At 39.9% G+C, this 18,776-nt stretch overlaps 1 protein-coding gene, 1 long non-coding RNA gene and 1 pseudogene across 3 annotated transcripts in view; 1 reads left to right on the top strand and 2 right to left on the bottom strand.

Annotated features, from left to right (window-relative positions):
- Positions 1 to 4,992: 4,992 nt before the first annotated feature.
- On the bottom strand, positions 4,993 to 5,859 carry LOC114037568. The gene is made up of 3 exons (XR_003568463.1): positions 5,724 to 5,859; positions 5,260 to 5,278; positions 4,993 to 5,110 (listed from the first exon to the last, which is right to left on the bottom strand). It is a non-coding gene; the product is annotated as an uncharacterized LOC114037568 (long non-coding RNA).
- A 5,362-nt stretch (positions 5,860 to 11,221) lies between these two features.
- LOC114036837 lies at positions 11,222 to 11,820 on the bottom strand (annotated as a pseudogene).
- A 3,036-nt stretch (positions 11,821 to 14,856) lies between these two features.
- Positions 14,857 to 18,776, top strand: part of USP45 (ubiquitin specific peptidase 45) — an 81,926-nt gene continuing 78,006 nt past the window's right edge. For both annotated transcript variants that reach the window (XM_027854520.1, XM_027854511.1), the window contains exon 1: positions 14,857 to 14,930. The gene's annotated coding sequence lies outside the window, so the exon portion shown is untranslated. The remainder of the gene's footprint in view (positions 14,931 to 18,776) is intronic.

The raw sequence follows: 18,776 nt of genomic DNA, 5'->3' as shown, positions 1-18,776 counted from the left end.
TGATAAAGGGGACTGTTTCAGAGAAATTGGGGAAACTTGCATGAATTGATGGGACGTGAAGAGACTATACTCAGGAAAACAATAGTTTCAATCCTTCCAATTCCTTCTACTCCAAGCAAACTTCAGGTCTCTGTCAAGGTAAGATGTCATATGTATTGCATATCTTCTGGAACAGTAGTAGCTTTGGATTGGTCCACCTCAGCCCCATCCCCTATTGCCATGGCTTCTACCCCTGAGGTCTGGTGTTCAGACGGGACCAACTTTCTGAAGACTTTGCCCATCCAGAAACCTGTGAGAAACCTGGCAGAGGCCAAGCAGCTACCCTTTGCTGCTATGCTCATTTGCTTCTGGATCTTGTGTACCTAATCTATTCTGCTGATCAACTTTTTAAAAAAATTTTTTTAACAAGGACCAAATAGTTTTGATAATTACTGCTTTAGAGTGTAATTGGAAACCTGGTACTGTAGGACCAGTTTCCTTCCCTCTTTTTTTTCTTTTCTTTTTTTTTTCTTTTTCTTTTTTTTTTTTTTTTTGCTTATTTTCAAGGATGTGCTGAAGCCAGTTCCAATACGCTTGTGAGAGCCAAATGTTAAATATTCAGTGTGAACACAAATGCCTCAGAAATCAGTAAACTAGAAATCAGGGCTCGATTTGTTGTTTTGTTGATTGTCTAGCCTTACAAAAGTGATGGCAAAACTATTAAATAATGCAGATTAAGCTCAAAACTGTATGTTAAGATTTTTTTTCAGAAAGCCAGTTGTCAAACATTTACCAGCATACCCCTGCTTATTTTCCTTAAATTTTTTGACCCTTAGTTCTTCCAGATAGATTTTATTATTTTTTTAGTTCTTTAATGTCATCTTTTGGTAGTACAATTGGTATAGCTCACTCATTTTATATATTCTGTTGTTATTTTGGATGTAATTTCTTTTTCTATCACATCTTGCTGTATTTTGTGGGTAACAGACAGCAAAGCTGATTTTTTTGGTAGGCTTATTTTATATCCTTTAACTTTGCTGAAATTATGAATAATTGGTTCAGTTACTGAAAAAAAAAAATGAGTCTCCCTGTCTCACCCAGGATGGATATGCAGAGCCACTGACAGCCCAAATCCCACTCTGATCTACATGGGAGCTTTGACGTGCTCAGTTTCCCATCTAAACCCATTCACCCTTCCTTTAACAACCTGGTAGCCTCTCTGCCTTGAGGCGCTCTACATTATGCTGAGACAAATAGGAACTAGGTCCAGTGGGATCAGCATAATGATATCAGAAGAGATTGACAGTCCTGTAGTATTGGAAGCATGTGGAAACACGTGGAAGATTTGCCCTACATGTGTACCTTTGCCACATGTGTTCTTTATAAGTGAAGTCCTCTGTAGGAATACGCTTTACATATATGCTCTTTGAATATGTCCATTCTTCCCACTGATGATGTGTTTTTAAGAGTATGCCCCAGGTTTTGGGGGGAGATGCTTTACTACTACTTTCTTTACTTTATTATTTCATTATAAGCCTTTCCATTGAACTAATTGTGCACCCTAGAAGACTAGTAAAGGAGAATACATTAGTGGGGGTTTGTCTGCTAGGGATATAAGTTAAAATATATACCCAGAGTATTTTGAACCTCAGGTACCCTTTCCTGGGAAATCCAATGTGCTATTTGGGGAATGACTCCAAATTCTACACATGATATGTCAAGAGCTTAGTGCAGTGAAAGACCTCTGTTATTCGCTACCTATAAGAATTTATGGAAGTCATTCTTTAGGCCCCAGATTCCACATCTGTAAAATGAGGGGACTGAATTAAGTTATTTCAAAGGTCCCTTCCATCTCTGAATATATGACCTAACAGAGGGGTTCTTAACTTTTTTTTGTGATAGAGACACCTTTGGCAATCTGAAGAAGCCTATGGATCCTGGCTCAATATAATGTTTTTGGAGGAATAAAATAAAATACATAGGATTACAAAAGAAACAAGTTATAGGGAAATAATTATGTAGTTTTACTCATCCAAGTTCACAGATCCCTTAAAATCTCACTGTGGATTCCAGATTAAGAACCCTTGAAGATCCCTAGCACAGTGAACAGACCTCCTCTAGAAGATTTATGGGAGGATCAAGTATGGACAGATTGTGATCTGCCTCATTTTAAAGAGTATTATATCCATGAAATCATAGGTCCAGGGAAGTAGTAAAGTATTAAAAAAAATTAAAAAGAAACAAATAAGCTATACTATTAGTATGATCATTTCTATTCCATTTGTTTTTTGTTTTATTAGGCAATTGGGGTTAAGTGACTTGCCCAGGGTCACACAGCTAGTAAGTGTCAAATGTTTGGTCTGAGGCCAGATTTGAACTCAGGTCCTCCTGACTTTAGGGCTGGTGCTCTATCCACTGCACCACCTAGCTGCCCCTTATTCCATTTGTTAAAAGTAATTTTTTAAAAGTTTTCTGATGCTTTGTTTTTGCATTACATTATAAACATTACTCTGCTAGAGGTCTCTTGTAAAATAAAACTAATAATACGGTGACCTCGTCAGAATGTACAGGCAACATTTCACTTTTGTAGCACCCTCCTAACTATTAAAAAAAAAAACTGAAACAAACCAGAAATCTATTTTCTTTCTCTCCCATTCCCCACCCAGTAGAAAATAAAAACAAATTTCTTATAACAAATATGCATATTCAAGCAAAACAAATTCCCTCAATAGCTGTAGACAAAATTATATATTTCTTATTGTGTACCCTAAATCTATCACCTTCACTTGTCTGTAATGAATAGCATTTTTGTGTTCCAGAATCATTAATGGCCATTGTACTGATCTAGTTCTTACAGCTTTCAAAGTTATTTGTTTTTATAGTTTTGTTATCGTATAAATTGTTCTGGTTATGCTCATTTGATTCCCCATCAGTTTATAAAAGTCTTCATAATTGTTAGTTTTTATAATATTGATATTATAGTATAAATTGTTTTTGTTGAATTCACTTCACTCTGTATCAGTTCATTATATCTCTAGGATCATCTGTTTTTTTCATTTCTTATAGCACTATAGTATTCCGTCACATTCACATATTCACAAGACTTCTTCAGCCATTCCTCTTAGCCATAAAAAAAAAAACTCCAAACTTCTACTAACTAGAGAAATGCAAATTAAAGCAATTCTGGGATTCTACTTCATACCTATCAGTGTAGCAAAGATGATAAGAAATGTAAATTATAAGTGTTGGAGAGACTGTGGGAAAACAGGTATGTTGATGCACTATTGGTGGACCTGTGAATGGGTAAAATCATTCTGGAAAACAATGTGGAATACTACATAAAAGTAACTAAATAGCGGGTGCTCTTTGACCCACCATAGCTATACCACTGCTAGTTCTATATCCAAAAGGAATCCAAGAAAGAGGAAAAGGTCCTTTATGTACAAAAATATTTATAGCCACCTCTTTTTGTAATGGCAAAAAATTGAAAAGTATTCATATATGCATACGTAGACATATATACAAGGGTATCTAAAAGTCTTAGTGCAGTTTTAAGTTTTAGTAGCATTGGGTGCTTAGAATAGCACTAAGACTTTTGGGATACCCTGTAAAATATATATACATTATGTGTGTATGTATATGTAAATATGTATATGCATGTTTACATGTATATGTATAGATATATATACACATATCTATTTTTTTTTCCTGCTTCTTAGAGAGGCAATCAGGGTTAAGTGACTTGCCCAGGGTCACACAGCTAGTAAGTGTCAAGTATCTAAGGCTGGATTTGAACTCGGGTCCTTCTGACTCCAAGGTCAGAGCTCTATCCAGTGTGCCACCTAGCTGCCCCTACACATATCTATTATATCTTTATGTCTGTTCTGTGTTTGCCTACTTGGCCTAGAAAAGAAACAAAAATTTTGTCAACACTTGGATTTCCTTTATGATAAACCTGTCAGGAGCTTCTAATCTACAAGCTTTTAATCTACAATCCATCTTGCAAATTTACCCAGAATTAAGTTCTGTGATGAAACCTGTGGTCGTCAATAACAGACAATAGGTCTTATAGACTAGGCCAGTGGTGTGAAATAGAAACACAGCCACTAACCTATACAGAATGATCCTCGTGGACCACATATTGACTTATTTTAAAAATGTAATGTTATCTATGTTTTATTGTATTTTAAAAAAACATTGTTAAATATTTCCAAATTACATTTTAATCAGGTTCAGGTCAAAGGTCCTGTGTTTGACACCTCTGGTCTAGTCCATGATAGCAACAGCAACTTACATTCATATGTACTTTAAGGTTTACAAAGCACATTCCTTACAATAACTTTCTAAAGTAGATAGTGTTTTCAAAATTTATTATTATGTTTCAAAGTTTGTATTATTGTACCTATATTTCAGATGAGGCAACTAAGTTTCAGAAAAGTGAATCAACTTTACCAGGAGCACATAGCTAGAAATTGTCAGAGCCAGGATTTAAATCTATATGTACTCTAATCTTGAAGGACCATGTTCTTTCTATTTATACCACATCCCCTATTAAATTATCTCATATCATGTGTAGTGCTGAAAGATTTAAGAAACAAGCAAGGCTCCTGGAAGGATGACAAAAGTAATTCGTCTTGGAAAATAGATTGCTATGAATTTAGGAGGAATGTTTGTTCCTTACCCCATAACAGGTAAACTAGAACCAAATAAACTTTCATCAAGTTTACTATTTCTTTGCTTATTTTAAAATTTTTTCTGACCCGGTTCCCAAATTTGCTGAAGCATTACTTTGTGAATTGGTGTCAACGGAAACATGTTAAAAAGCTTTTATTTAACTACATTTCCAAAGCAATAATTTTTTAAATTTATATACTTTTTTCTACAATTTATCTTGCTAATCTTTCAATTTCTGTATTGTGTCATCAATCATTATGCATTTTATTTACTAGTTTTATGTCCAGTTAAACATTTAAAAAGTTAAATAATTTATGAATTACCTGGAGCTTGGCTGCACTCTCTGTAATTCATCTCAGTTTGCTTTAACTTTACTCTCATCTTTCATCACATGCTTTGGGATCTTTTATTCTCAAATGATATCATTCAGCTCCATCCACGGGTTATGGACTTACTCCTGGGTAATATGTATACAAACAATAGTAACACTAGTTACCTACAATTCAGGCTTAAAGCTCCAGTTTCTAATATTTTGATTCTGACAATGAGATTAAATCCAAAGACTAATTTTATTGCAAGATTGGCTAAAGAATTCAAAATACTCACTTGCTTTGATTGAGGCAACCTAGCAAAAAAAAAAGGGAGGGGAGGGGCTAGATTAATGAAAGAATTAAAAAACCACAACCAAAACCACAGCTCTATCATATTAATCTCATAAGAAATGTAAAAAAATTGTCTAATCTACTTCTCTAATTATGGTAGTATTATGGAGTTGTTTAATTGAAGGAGGAAGCTAACACTTTCCAGTCTCTGAACCTCACCCTTCTGTGGGTTGCACAAAGATTTCGTAGCTTCTTCCGAGAGTGACTCCCTTAGTCAACACTTCCTGCTGACCCTGGGTGGGGGATGGGACTCTTTCCTTGAACCTGCCTTAGGACAGCAAAAGGAAAGGAGTTGTCCTAGTCCATAGCTCGGAGAGAACTGATGCCGATGGTCTACATTGCTGTAAGGAAATGGATACCGATTCTTTAACCTCCACCCACCAGATTACTATTGACCTAATTTTGTACCTGGGTTCCTTTTTGGTCCAGATTATTTTAATCTTTTCTCTGTTTGGGTGAGTTATAATATTATCTATCAATGAAAATCTCTGGTTCGTCTTGAGTCTCCAGTTGGTAACTCCAACAATTGGAAAGAGAATCTCTTTCTCCCTCTCTTTGTTGCAGGGTAACCTTAGCCTCCAGCTCCGCCGTTTGTTTTTTTAATCCTCCCTGTCCCCATGGACACACACACATAGACACAGCCTTAGAGAAACTGGTTTCTTTTTTTGAAAGTATAGTCAAGAATGACTTTTTTTTTTTTAAGAGAAAAGGAATGGGGTTTAGGTTCAGTGAGAGTGCTTAATTGAAGACACAGGGAAACAGATGGAAGCAGCCATCATTATCCATTGGCTCCTGGTGATCTCTCATTGCTTAGCTATAGTTTTTTTCCTTTGTTGCATAGTAGCTTTGACTCTTATTGCCTGAAAGCCAGGCTTGTTATATTTCATCTTCCCCCCCCCCACCCGTACCCGTTCTCCGGTACCTGAAAGACCCTACCAATTGTGTCTCCCTAATTTTAGGAGTCTTAAGCATCCCAATTCCATTTAGCCATTTAACAGATTTGCTTTTATAAAGGAATATTTTCATTAGCAAAACACAAACATATTTCCCCATATTTCTTACATATTCCAAGTTCCTGCAATTTCACTCAAACACCACGTTTGTTGAGGAAGGACACGATGATCTCCACAATATAGGTGGTGAGGCAAAACTTAGATTTGAGTGCTATCTTGGTCTCCCTTCACTTCTCACTTTCTGCCACCTTCAGCGGGGGATTTGCTGAAGCTTCTCAGGCAATGCATTCTTTTTCTAGTTTCAGGGTGATCAGGATTCTATTAAGATTCCTGGGTTCAAGGATCCAAAGTACAGTTGGGCTCCTGAGATTATTGCAGTTGTGGCCACAGATGGTGCTCTCTGCTTTGTCCCCATTCACAAAAAAATCCTCACTTGATCCTTCCATCCCGGATAACTATAATCCTAGATCACTTCTATCCCTTGAGGATAAGCTCCTTAAAAAGACCATCTCCAATAGTGCCTCTTCTTTCTTCTCATTCTCTTACTATCCAGTTTCCAATTTATCATTCCACCGAAATTGCTCTCTCCAAAGCTATTAAAGATCTCTTAAGTGCCAAATCCAATGGCCTTTTCTTAGCTCTTGTTCTTCTCTCGATTTAGCTCTTTAGCACTGTTAATCACTCACCTCTCTTTTCTCTAGGTTTTCTTTCTCCTGGTTCTATTCCAACTTATTAGACTGCTTCTTCTCTGTCTCCTTTGCTGGATCCTCATCCACATCATGCCCTCTAACTATAGGTGCCCCACAGGGTTCTGTCCAGGGCCCTCTTCTCTTCTCCCTCTATACTACTTCACTTAATGATGTCATCAGTTACCATGGATCTATCATCTCCATGCTGATGACTTCTCAAATCTACCTATCCTGCCCTAACCTTTGCTGACCTCCAATTTCACATCAATTGCCCTTTTGATATCTTGAACTGGATGTCCATTAGACATCTTAAATTCAATATGTCTGAAATAGAACTTATTATCTTTCTCCCTAAACCCTCCCCCCTTTTCCTTTCCCTGTTACTGTCATGGGCAACAACATCTTCCGGGGGGGGGGGGGGGGGAACCTGCAGCCTCAAGGCCACATATGGCTCTCTATGTTCTCAAGTGGGACCCTTTGACTGAATCCAAACTTCACAGAACAAATCCCCTTAATAAAAGGATTTGTTCTGTAAAACTTGGACTCAGTCAAAAGGCTGCACCCAAGGACCTAGAAGGATACATGTGGCCTTGAGGCTGCAAGTTCCCCACCCCTGTCAGGCTTGCAACCTGTAATCCTTGACTCCTCACTGACTCTCACCCTCAATATCCAATCTGTTGCCAAGGCCTGTGATTTCATCTTTCCAATAGCTTCAAATATATTCCCTTCTCTCCTCTGACACTGCCAACATTCTGGTGCAGGGCCTCATCACTTCCCACCTGGACTACTGCAACAAGCCTGCTGATAGGTCTATCTGTGTAAAGTCTCTCCCTATTTCAATCTATCCTCCTTTCAGTGATTTTCCTAAAGTGTAGGTTCAACTGAATCACCTCCACCCCCACCCCACTTTAATAAATTCCTGTGGCTCTTTTTGACTCCAAGATCAAGTATAAAATGCTCTGGCATTCAAAGCTCTTTATAACCTAGCCCTCTCCTACCTTTCCAATATTCTTACAGTTTACTCCTCACCAAATACTCTTTGATCCAGTGGCATTGGACCACTTGCCCTTTCATGAACAAGACACTCCATCTCTCTCTGCTCCAGGCATTTTCTATGGCCCCATGCCTGGAATGCTTTCCCTCTCCATCTCTCTTGATTTACTTTAAGTCCCAAATAGAATCTCATCTTCTATAGCCTTTCCCAACCCCTCTAAATTTTAGTAGCTGCCCTTTTTTAATTACTTCCTATTTATAATACATATAGTTTGTTTGTACATATTTCTTTGCTTGTTGTCTCTTCCATTAGATTGTGAACTCCTTGATAGGCAGGGATTGTCTTTTGCTTCTTTTTCTTTCCCCAGAGCTTAGCACTGGAGCCTGGCACATAATAGGTGCTTAATAAATATTTATTGACTGACTGATTCCTTTTCTTCAATCCCACAGATACCCAGCTTGTCCTCTTTATACTGAGTGAGTCCTTTGCTGCAATAGCTGTACTTCTGAGTCTCTATCAAAGTCTTTGCTTTCTGATGCACCTTCTCTGCACCCAGACATATAATGCCCTGGGAAATTGACTCCTGGGAATTCCTTCATGAGCAATGTTTTCTAAGTCCTAAACATCATAAAAAATGAAGTCCTAGGGACTTCTCATCAGTCATACAAACTATAACACCAACAGAAAATAACTCAGAAACAGAATTCCTGTAAGAAGTTGAACTTGTTAAGGAAAACAACTATTTTCAATAAAGTATTCAAAACAACATGCTATTAACTACATAGATACTCTTTGCAAAATAACTTAAATATAGTGATTCAGTTTGAAGTGAAGTCAATAAATATTATATAGGTTAAAAATCTAACAGAAGAGTTCATAAAATATACTACTCTAATCTTTAGACCTACCACAGTCCTCTGCAGTTGTGAAATTCTGAGACTCTCATTTACTATTGGGTGATCTGGGGCTCATGGAGAGTTCCTCAATGCATCAAAATCTAGAAAAGGATTTAGGAGAAAGTTCCTACAAATATTAGAGTCAACAGGACATCAAAGCAATGTAGCTTAGCTGCAGAAGTTTATTTTTAAAGACACTGCATGGAGTGTTTAAGATTTACTGGAAGTATCCATGAACATTTAAATAGCTGATCAAATTCATAACTCATAAATGAATGTATGCATCACAGTCTTGTTTAAACCTGGCAAAAACCCCACAAAAACAAGTTCAAAGTAACAGCTGACACATAGCATTCTAAAGTTGCTTTAGAACTAACAAATATTTTATTTTATTGGCCTTTTTTTTTTAAATCCTAATCTTTCTTGACCTCTCTGCAGCATCTGTCACTGTTGATCACCTCCTTCTGGATACTCTCTCCTCTCTAAGTTTTTGTGTCTCTGCTCTCTTATTACTCCTTCTATCTGTCCAGTCACCCTTTCTTGATCTCCTTTGTTGATTCTTCATTGTGTTACACCGTTTAACCCAAGGCTCTGCCCTGGGCCCCCATTTCTTTTCACTCAATACTACTCATTTGATGAACTCATCAGCTCCCATTGTTTCAATTATCATGGCTATGCAGATGATTCCTGGATTTATAGATAGCCCTAGTGACTAGGGCCTAGTCTCTCTGCTGAGCTACAGTCACACATCTCCAATTATTTCTTGGATATCTCAACCTGTCTTGTAGGCCTCTCAAACTTGACACGTCCAAAACAGAACATATTATCTTTCCCTCCAAACATTCCACCTTTTTAAACTTCCCTGTTGCTGTTGAGGGCACCACTCCCCTCCCAGTCACCCCTAAGCCCAAAACCTCAGTGTCAATCTCAAGTCCTCACTCTCACTTGGTCTACATTGCCAAAACTTATCGTTTATAACATCTCTTGTATATCTCCCCTTCTCTTCAGTCATTCAGGCACAGCCCTAGTTTTGGCCCTCATAATATCAAACCTAAACTACTGCAATAGCCTTCAGACTGCTCTCTCTGTCTTGTTTCTCTCCACTCAAAATACATCCTCCACTCAGGTGTCAAGATGATTTTTCTAAAGAGTAGGTCTGACTATGTCTGCCTCTTGTTTAAGGAGCTTTGGTCATTCCCTATTACCTGCAGAATCAAATATAAATTCCTCTGTTCAGTGCTTAAAGCTCTTTATAACCTGGCCCCTTCCTAATCTTTCTAGCCTTCTACTGTGCTCTCCTGCATGCACTCTATGTTCCAGTTCCAGTAGCCTATTTGCAATTGTGTGAAAGTAGCATTCCATCTCCTCCACCCTTTCAACTTTGCCTTTAGTTTCCCTGACTTCCTTTAAGACTCAGGTCCAATCCTACTTTCTATACAAGGACTTTCCTGATTTCTGCCCCAACTCTCTCTAGCTACTAATGCTTCCCCTTTTCATATTACCTTTATATATTGTGTATATATCTTGTATGTACTTGGATGTTTACACATTGTCTCCCCTACTAGAATGTGTTCTATGTGAAGGCAGGGATTGTTATTTTTTTCCTTTGTATCTCCAGGGCTTAGCTCAGTGCCTGTAAATATTAAGTACTTAATAAATGCTGTTAATGAACTGACTGAATTGCTGTTATGTTTCCTATAATGTCTGGTATCTGTAGTTCCACCTCTTTTTATGTGTATAAAGGTATGGTTTTACTTCTTAGAATTTTGTAACTACAAGTGCTAACTTGTAGCTTCTATCCTGAAGAATATAAATGAATCAGTATTTCACACTACAGAATAGATATAAATATATATTATGTATATTATATATAATATGTTCTCTCTATATACTGTGGAAGTACCTCTGAGGTTAATATGTCTGTCTTCTGTGAGACCAGGCAGAACACTGGACAGAGCAAGCCTGTTTGCTGAAAGGAACCAATCTGGAACCTGCAGTGAGCCAAGGTCTTGCTCACTCCCAGATGCCTTTGCTGGTTGGTGTTAGATGACTAACCTTGCTGAGCTGTGCCCACCCCCACCCCCTAAACTGGCCCAAACCAGCCTTGTGGTCAATTGTTCTTGCAAAACATCCTGCTTCTACAGCTACCTGTTCTTAAGAAAGCTTGCCCATTCTTTTTCCCAACCCCTCCCTGAACCTCCCCTTTGTGGTTTTCAAGCATAAATCTCCCCTGCCTGTCCTGGGCTGTGGGCTCTTTTGTACCTTGTACATGGGGCCTCGGCACTAGTGTCTGATTTTCCTCCTAATAAAACTTTTCTGCTTTCAATGCAGCTTAGACTCTGCATTTTTTTTTTTTAAGAAGCTTTTTATTTTTATTGTTAGGATCCGGGTTGCTTGAGAGGGATGAAACGAAAGGAGTGGGTGGCTCCAATACCCGGCCGGCCGTGTTTCACAGGCTTGTAGGTGACAGAGAATTCTTCCAGGCAGCGTCCAATCCTCTCGGGCTTAATTTCTACCTGACTGAAGGTCTTGCCGTTATAGACGCCCACCATACTTCCCACCATCTCCAGCAGGATGATTGTATCCCGAAGGCGTGTCTTTACAACCTCGGGCTTTTCGACGGTGGGTGCAGGCGCTTCAGGAGAGAATGCTGTTTGCGCCGCAGACCCCTGTTGAGTCGCCGCCGCTGTTGAGCGCCGTACGACTGCATGAGCTGTTCATAAGACAGGTCCAGCAACTGATCCAGGTCCGCTCCGCGGCAGGTGAACTTCCAGAGGGTTCGCTGCTTCTTCTGCTCCACTTCCGCCATCTTGTCTGCTGTCAGGAAAAAAGTGGACTCCGCATTTTGAGAGGTGGACTTTACCTAGTTGACAATACATATATATCATAGGAGTTGGAGTATGCATGGAATGGGCCTATAGGTGCTATCTCCAGTAGCATGCACGTAGCACTCCATTGGAAAGTCACAAAGTAGCCTCCAAAACTGGACACATCCATCTCAGTATTCCTGTTTGGTCATCTGTATTTCAACTTTTTTTTTTTTGTGAGGCAATTGGGGTTAAGTGACTTGCCCAGGGTCACACAGCTAGTGTGTGTTATGTGCCTGAGGCTTTGAACTCAGGTCCTCCTGACTCCAGGGCCAGTGCTCTATCCACTGCACCGCCTCGCTGCCCCTGGTCATCTATATTTAGGAAAGAAATATAAAGCAGAAGAGGTAGTTTGTCAAGATCGAATCTCAAGCTCACCTGAGCAAGATGTGCTTTAGCTGCCATGTGTTCAGGACCTTCATAGCCCCTCCTCCAGGCAGGACAAGAAGAAAAGAGAGTGGTAGATGGTTAGTTATTTCCATTTAAAACTCCACTAAGCCATTTGCTCTTTTTGCTCAGTAGCCAATAAGAGGATTACTTCATCATCTCAAAGCACAGAACCCTTCAGCATTTCCATACCTATGCCTAAAGTCTCCAAAAGTTTCCCAGGGAAACTCTGGTATGACCTCTATTAGCCCATTTGCATATATACACCAATCCCTGCTGCATCTCTCTGTTATATGTATATATCCCACTAACACATTATTGGTAACTGTGTGAATTGGTCAGCTGTTCTGGGAAGCAATTTGGAACTATTTCAAAAGTCATTAAACTGTGCATACATGCCCTCTGATCTAGTGACAATACTACTAGGCCTACACTCCCAAAGAAATAAAAGAAAATTAAAAGGACTCATATGAACAAAATATGGGAGTAGCACTTTTTGGAGTGGCAAAGAATTTGAAACTAAGGGGGTCTCAACAAACCGGGAATGGCTGAACAAATTATGGTAAATTAATGTAATAGAATACTATAATGATAGAAATTACTATTTTGCTGTTATGTTAGTAATCAATTATTGAATTTGGATCTAGACCTTTTTTTTAATTTCCTCATTTAGGGCCCAGTCCCTACAGGTCAGTCTGTCTCTTAAGGCACCTGGCTGATTGATGAGATTATCCCTAACCCTTAGGTAACTGGCTCTTCAATCTTTGGCTGGACCCCACCCAACCAGGATGGGGTGGGAGGGATGACAGTATAAATAGAAAGTAGTCTGGGTGACTTCTTGCCCCAAGGAGAACAGTCCTGTCCTTGTAATTTTCCATTAGGGTGACCCAGCTCATGAAGGAAAACTCCAACCACAGAGTGGTTTGGGTGGAGATGGATTCCCCTGTACAAACTGCTGGAAGTGGCTGAGTCTCACGATCAAACCAAGTTCTCAGCAGGAGCTTGAAGATACCTAGTCCACAACCTCATTAAATATCCACCAATTAGGGATGATTTTCACTTGTTAGGGGCATTCTCTTTTACAAAGGTATTTCTAGCATTTAATGTCTCTACCGGGGGTCTTTTGTTAGTCACTGCTCATCAATTTATTAATTATTAGCTAGTCTAATTAATAAATTCATTCTTAATTACCCAGAAAATCTGTTTCTTGGGTTTTTCATTCATCACAGTAAGAAATGATGAGGAATATAATTTCAGAGACACCTGGAAACACTTGTAGAACTGATGAAAAGTGAAGTGAGTAGAATCAGAAAAATTCATACAATTACAATAATATTGTAAAGACAAACTCTGAAAGATATAAGAACTCCAACTGATGTAAAGATCAACCAGAATTCCAGAGGACTGATGATAAAGCACGCTACCCACCTCCTGACAGAGAGGTGATGGAATCAAGATGCAGAATAAGTCAAACATTTTTTGATATAGCTAACTGGGAAATAATCTCTTTAAAAAAAAAAAGAAATTGGAGGAGAAGTCCTTGGCAAAGGTGAGGGTAGTACATGGCATGAGAGGAAAGAAGAAATGAGAGTAGTGGCTGGGTTATCTTGAAAGGCTTTTTGGAAGAGGTGGGTATTGAACTGGATTTTTGAAGGCAGTGTAGGACTTACATAAACAGAGCAAAAAAAGAAGGGCATTCTAATATCCTGATTTAATTTATAGTCTATTATTGGTGGCTTATAATTTGACCAAGGCATCAGAATTTAGAGTAGAAAAAGAAAGTTGGCAATTTTTAAACTCTTGTTTCAACTTTGAGGGGCAAGAGGAGAAATATTTAGATAAGAAAAAACTTTCATATCTATAAAAGTTGTTTAAAAGTTGAATGTAGGGGCAGCTAGGCAGCTCAGTGGATACAGCACCGGCTCTGGGGTCAGGAGGACCTGAGTTCAAATCCGGCCTCAGACACGTAACACTTACTAGCTGTGTGACTCTGGGCAAGTCACTTAACCCCAATTGCCTTGCCAAAAAAAAAGAAAGTGGAATGTGATGCTTCGGGAAGTTCTGAGCTCCTCATCATTGGAGGGTTTTCGATCAACGTTGACTTGTATATATTCAAAATTAAATTCAAGTCATTGAAATGCCAAGTATACGGTTGCAGGATTCTCGTAGTATCGATTGGACTCTTAGAAAGAACCTCTAGTTTCCTTCAAAACTCAGCTCAAGCCTCACCTTCCACATGAAGCCTTTCACGATCCGTCGGCTGGTAGTGCCTTTCCTTCAAGTTATCTTATATTTATTGTGTGTGTATATATACACCTTTCCTCACTCTCCTTTTCCTTCTCCTCAAGTGTGTTCCAAATACGGGGAGCAACAACAGCCTGGGCAAAGGCACGGAGGCTGGAGATGGAATGCCAAGTTCCGAGAACAGCCTAGTCCAGTCTGGTGGGACTATAGAGAGCAAGAAGGGGAGTGGTGAAAAGGGGGCCCTGGAGAGGTAGGCCAGGGCCAGACTGAATTGAACAGGTCCATCCCCCACGAACATTAAAACGATGCCGTAAAAGTTCCGTTCTCCGGGGCTGCACAAACGCTTCCCTCCTCGGCTTCCGTAGGATCCCCAAGAGCCCAGAGAGATTCACCTTTCCAAGGCGGGCGCAGGGGCGGGGCAAGCCGTATCTCCTCCCCCTTCTCCGTCCCGCCCCTCCTCCTGGCCAATCCAAACCCGGCGTGGCGACGTCGACGTCGACGTCGTCCCGGTCTCGTGTTCCGAGGGTCAGCGGCGGCCGCGGCGGCTTGAAGAGCTCTGAGCTGCGGCGGGCACGGCCGGCTCTGGTGAGTTCCTTACGCGGTCAGTGCGTGTCCAGGCCTCGGACCCCGACCCTTTCTCGGTCTCAAGTTGGCCTTCTCTGGGGCTGGTGCGTCGGGCCAGGCGAAAGAAACACGGCACGGCGGGCGAGTCGGGGAGAGAGGGTCCCGGGCCCGGCGGCTGCCTACTCGCCTCCGACTGCTCCGGCGTCGCGGTCCAACGACCTCGGCGCGGCCACCGGACCAGGAGGGACCGCGCCGTCCCCGGGGTTGGGAGTCGAGGCCTCTAGACAGCCCGGCTCCCTGTTTGCCTAGGAAGAAGCCGCGGGCCATTGAACCCAGCCCTCTGCGGGGGCCGCCCTGCCAGGGTTCCAAGCCTGCGGGCGGGCTTGGAACTGCCAGAGTTGGTTTGGAGGCTTCCCTTGTTTTCCTGCGTAATATATGGAGCAAGGATTCCTTTTTCCGGGGTCCTAAGAAGCGTCCATGGGAAGATTTCAAGGACTCTTTGAGCTTGTATTGGAAAAAATATATATTTTTAACAGTGTCTAATTGAAGTGTAGCTTTTCCTTCTACTACGAACGTAAACTACAAAACTACGGTAGTGTTAAGACTACATCAGAATGTCAAAGGGACGCATGGCATAAAAATGTTAACCCCCTTGTCATAGTGGAAAACCCATATTACGAGTGTCTTTTAGTTTTGCTTTTTATGACTTCTTTTAAGAGACACATGTAAGCAATCAATCTGCTCAGGCTGGCTCTTTTTTTACTTTCTGGTGTGGAAGCTGAGGATCTGTTAATTGTTTGGGAAAATCTAGTTAAGAAAGAAGTAAAAAGTAAGTGAAAAAAGGTAGTGAAATTATAGGTAAATTATAGGAAATTTATAGGTAAAAACTAATTGGATGCATGTGCATTGGATGCACTTGATAGGAATTTTCAAAGTGTTTAGCCTAACGGGCAAACTGGAAAAAAAAAAAAAACGCTATGTGGGAATCATAAGCCTTTTCTGAATAAATAAATTGGGTGACTGGCTGAAATTTTTATTAACATTGCTTTAACTGGGGAGAAATAATTCTACATGATCTATTTAAATTTCAGTAGCACATTTGTTCTTGGATATTTGATCCCCTTGCAGATAAAATGTAGTAGTCTCCTCTAATTCTTGTCAGCCTTTTAATTTTGCTGTTCATGGATCTGTCCTCACCTCTTTTCTCTTTTCTCTCTGCTCTTTTTCTGTTGTAATTATAATCCATCTTTTTCAACTATTACCTCTACACAAATGACTTTGAAAATCTTTATCCCTATCCATACCTGTCGTCTGAGCATCAGACCCATGGCTTCTGTTAACCTGCAAGGCATTATCACCTGAATGTCTCATGGGTTCTCCAAATGCAACAGATTTAAAACAGAATTATTAACTTTTCCACAGAACTTCTGACTAAACTTTTCTTTGTACCACTACTCATCTGGTAATTCAGTTTTGGAAACTTTGCTTAATTTCGTCTTTGAGTTTTCCCTTTCATTCATTCATTCATTTGGTTGTCAAATCAAGTCCTTTCAGTTCTACCACTGACCTATCCTGGAGTCTGTAGCCTATTCCCACTGGTAGCATTCTAATATAATATCTTATTAACAATTGCCTTTTGCCATTTCATTCTAACAAGTCTTTCTACTCTGCCCCCCCCAAAACAAATAAACAAAAATCCTCTTTCACGCTACTGCAAGATTAATCTTCTTTATGCATAGAACTGGTCATAGGGGCTCTCTTTAGTGGCTCCCTTTCTACTCAGCTATTTCAGAGGGTCATAATTTGGAGCTAGAAGGGATTTTAGATCCTATCTAGACCAATCCCTTCAATTTTACTGAGACCCCAACAGATAAAGTCATTTACCCAAAGTTACACAGGTAGTAAATGCAAAGCTAGGTTTCAAGCTCAGGTTGTCTGTCTCTACATCAACAATCTTCCCTATGTACCACACTGCTTCTTTTAAGTCCTGATGCTTAAGCTTAGGATTCTGGCCCATCTACATTCTGGTGCTTTACTGAATGTCCTGCCTTGTTAGTATTACCTTAGATTACTCTCTTCCAAGAACTATCCCTCATGACTGAAATGTGCTCTTGCCTCTTGGAATCTTTATCTTTTTTCAAGTTTCAGCTCAGGTTCTATCTTCTCTGAGAAATTATTTTTGAACTGCCTGCTTGTTAGTGTGTTTTCCCGCAAATTACATTGTATTTATTAACTGCAAATACTGGATCTTTCTAGGAGAATATGAACTTTTTTACAGGATGGGAATGTATCTTAGCATGGTGTCTTACACTTATGCTTGTAGAACCAGGTTTTGAACACTGTACAGACAGTTTTCACTTTTAGGTAAGTGGGCCTTTCTGAAGAGCTCTTTGTAAAGAGATTTTTATTTAGTGCCAGTTTGCACAGAGACAGGAAATAGAGGGAGGCAAGAAGGGGATTGCCCCCTGGAGGGAAGGGGCAGCATAGGGTTCATTGATATGTCCAGCAGGGACAGGGAAGGGAGAGCAGCAGGAAGAATAGAGAGGGTGAGGGGGACAGCCATATGGGGGCCTGGCCTGAACAAAGAGGAAGAAGGGAGTGGGAGGGAGACACGTAAGATCTGGACCTGAACATAGAGAGGAGAACAGGAGAGGACAGACATGCGGTATCCTAGCATGTGCAGACAAGATAGACAGGTGGGTGAAGTAGGGCAGAGGTCTGTCTCATCATTGGGGGTAGTGGTGGTCTCTCAGCCTCTGGTCTTCTACTTTGACTTGGAGGATTTTTTGGGTGTTTTTTTTTTTAAGTTTTTTATATTTAAAAAATATTAATCCATTTAAAATAACAATAATAAACCCATTATATGTTAACAAAACATTTTTGTGAAAAGATAGCTATGTTTTTCCCCAAAAAATGAGTAGTAGCATTTCTTTGCATATTTTTGCCAATCTGTGTAGTATCTGGTTTAATAGAATATAGCTAAATTTTCATATCTAACATATCTCTTGTATATTTAATCTGTTGTGATTTGTTTTACTTAAAATATGTGGAAAAAAATCTGGCCTCACACATATGTACTTGGAAAAGAGAGCAGTATGTTAACAGGCAAATAACATCTTAGTATTACTGTAAAAATAGTTTTGGTCTCACAGACCTATTGAAAGGTCTTGGGAAACCCCAAGGGTTCTCAGACCACACTTTGAGGACCGTTGCTGCATTCACCCTTGATTTCTCAGTCTCTACTGGGTCCCTTCTCAGCCTTCAAATATGTATGTCTCCCTTTGATAATTACAATGAGGATCATAAGGATCAACATCCTTACTACATTAAGAAATAATAATAGTAAGCTTTAAGGGTTTTTTTTGGGGGGGGGGAGCCTTGGCAAACCAAGCTAAGCAGCAGGATCAGAGAGGAAGAGGAAGGGAGGGAGATAGAGGCAACATAGAGAAAGAGAGAACAAAGTTAACTTAGGTGTTTTTTTATAATGCAAATTTCAGATTCTTTTCCTAAAATTGAATTTATATGATGTGAATTTAAGTAAAGTGAGAACTGTCTGTATGTGCTATACTCTAACCAGCCAGACAACCTTATTCTTTCACTGTGTTGTTCTGCCTGTGTTCCTTTTCTTGTGCTTTTCCTGAACCCAGCTCTTCTATGCCTTATCTTCCCTGGGTCAGTAATAATGCCTTTTTTCTTGGTCCTTTCATAACATTTATTCAGTACCTTATAGGTATGTTGTTATGTCCTTTCACATAATGATCTTGCTGTCATCCATAAATGTGCCACCTCCATGTTCAAGAATTCCTAAGTCCAACAGCAATCTGTTGGCTTTTCATCTCTCCCTCTGCCTTCCCTTACAAGACCCTG

This window comes from Vombatus ursinus, unplaced genomic scaffold, assembly GCF_900497805.2.
Source record: "Vombatus ursinus unplaced genomic scaffold, bare-nosed wombat genome assembly UNPS02000582.1, whole genome shotgun sequence".
Taxonomy (NCBI): Eukaryota; Metazoa; Chordata; class Mammalia; order Diprotodontia; family Vombatidae; genus Vombatus; species Vombatus ursinus.
This window is presented reverse-complemented; position numbering and strand designations above follow the sequence as displayed.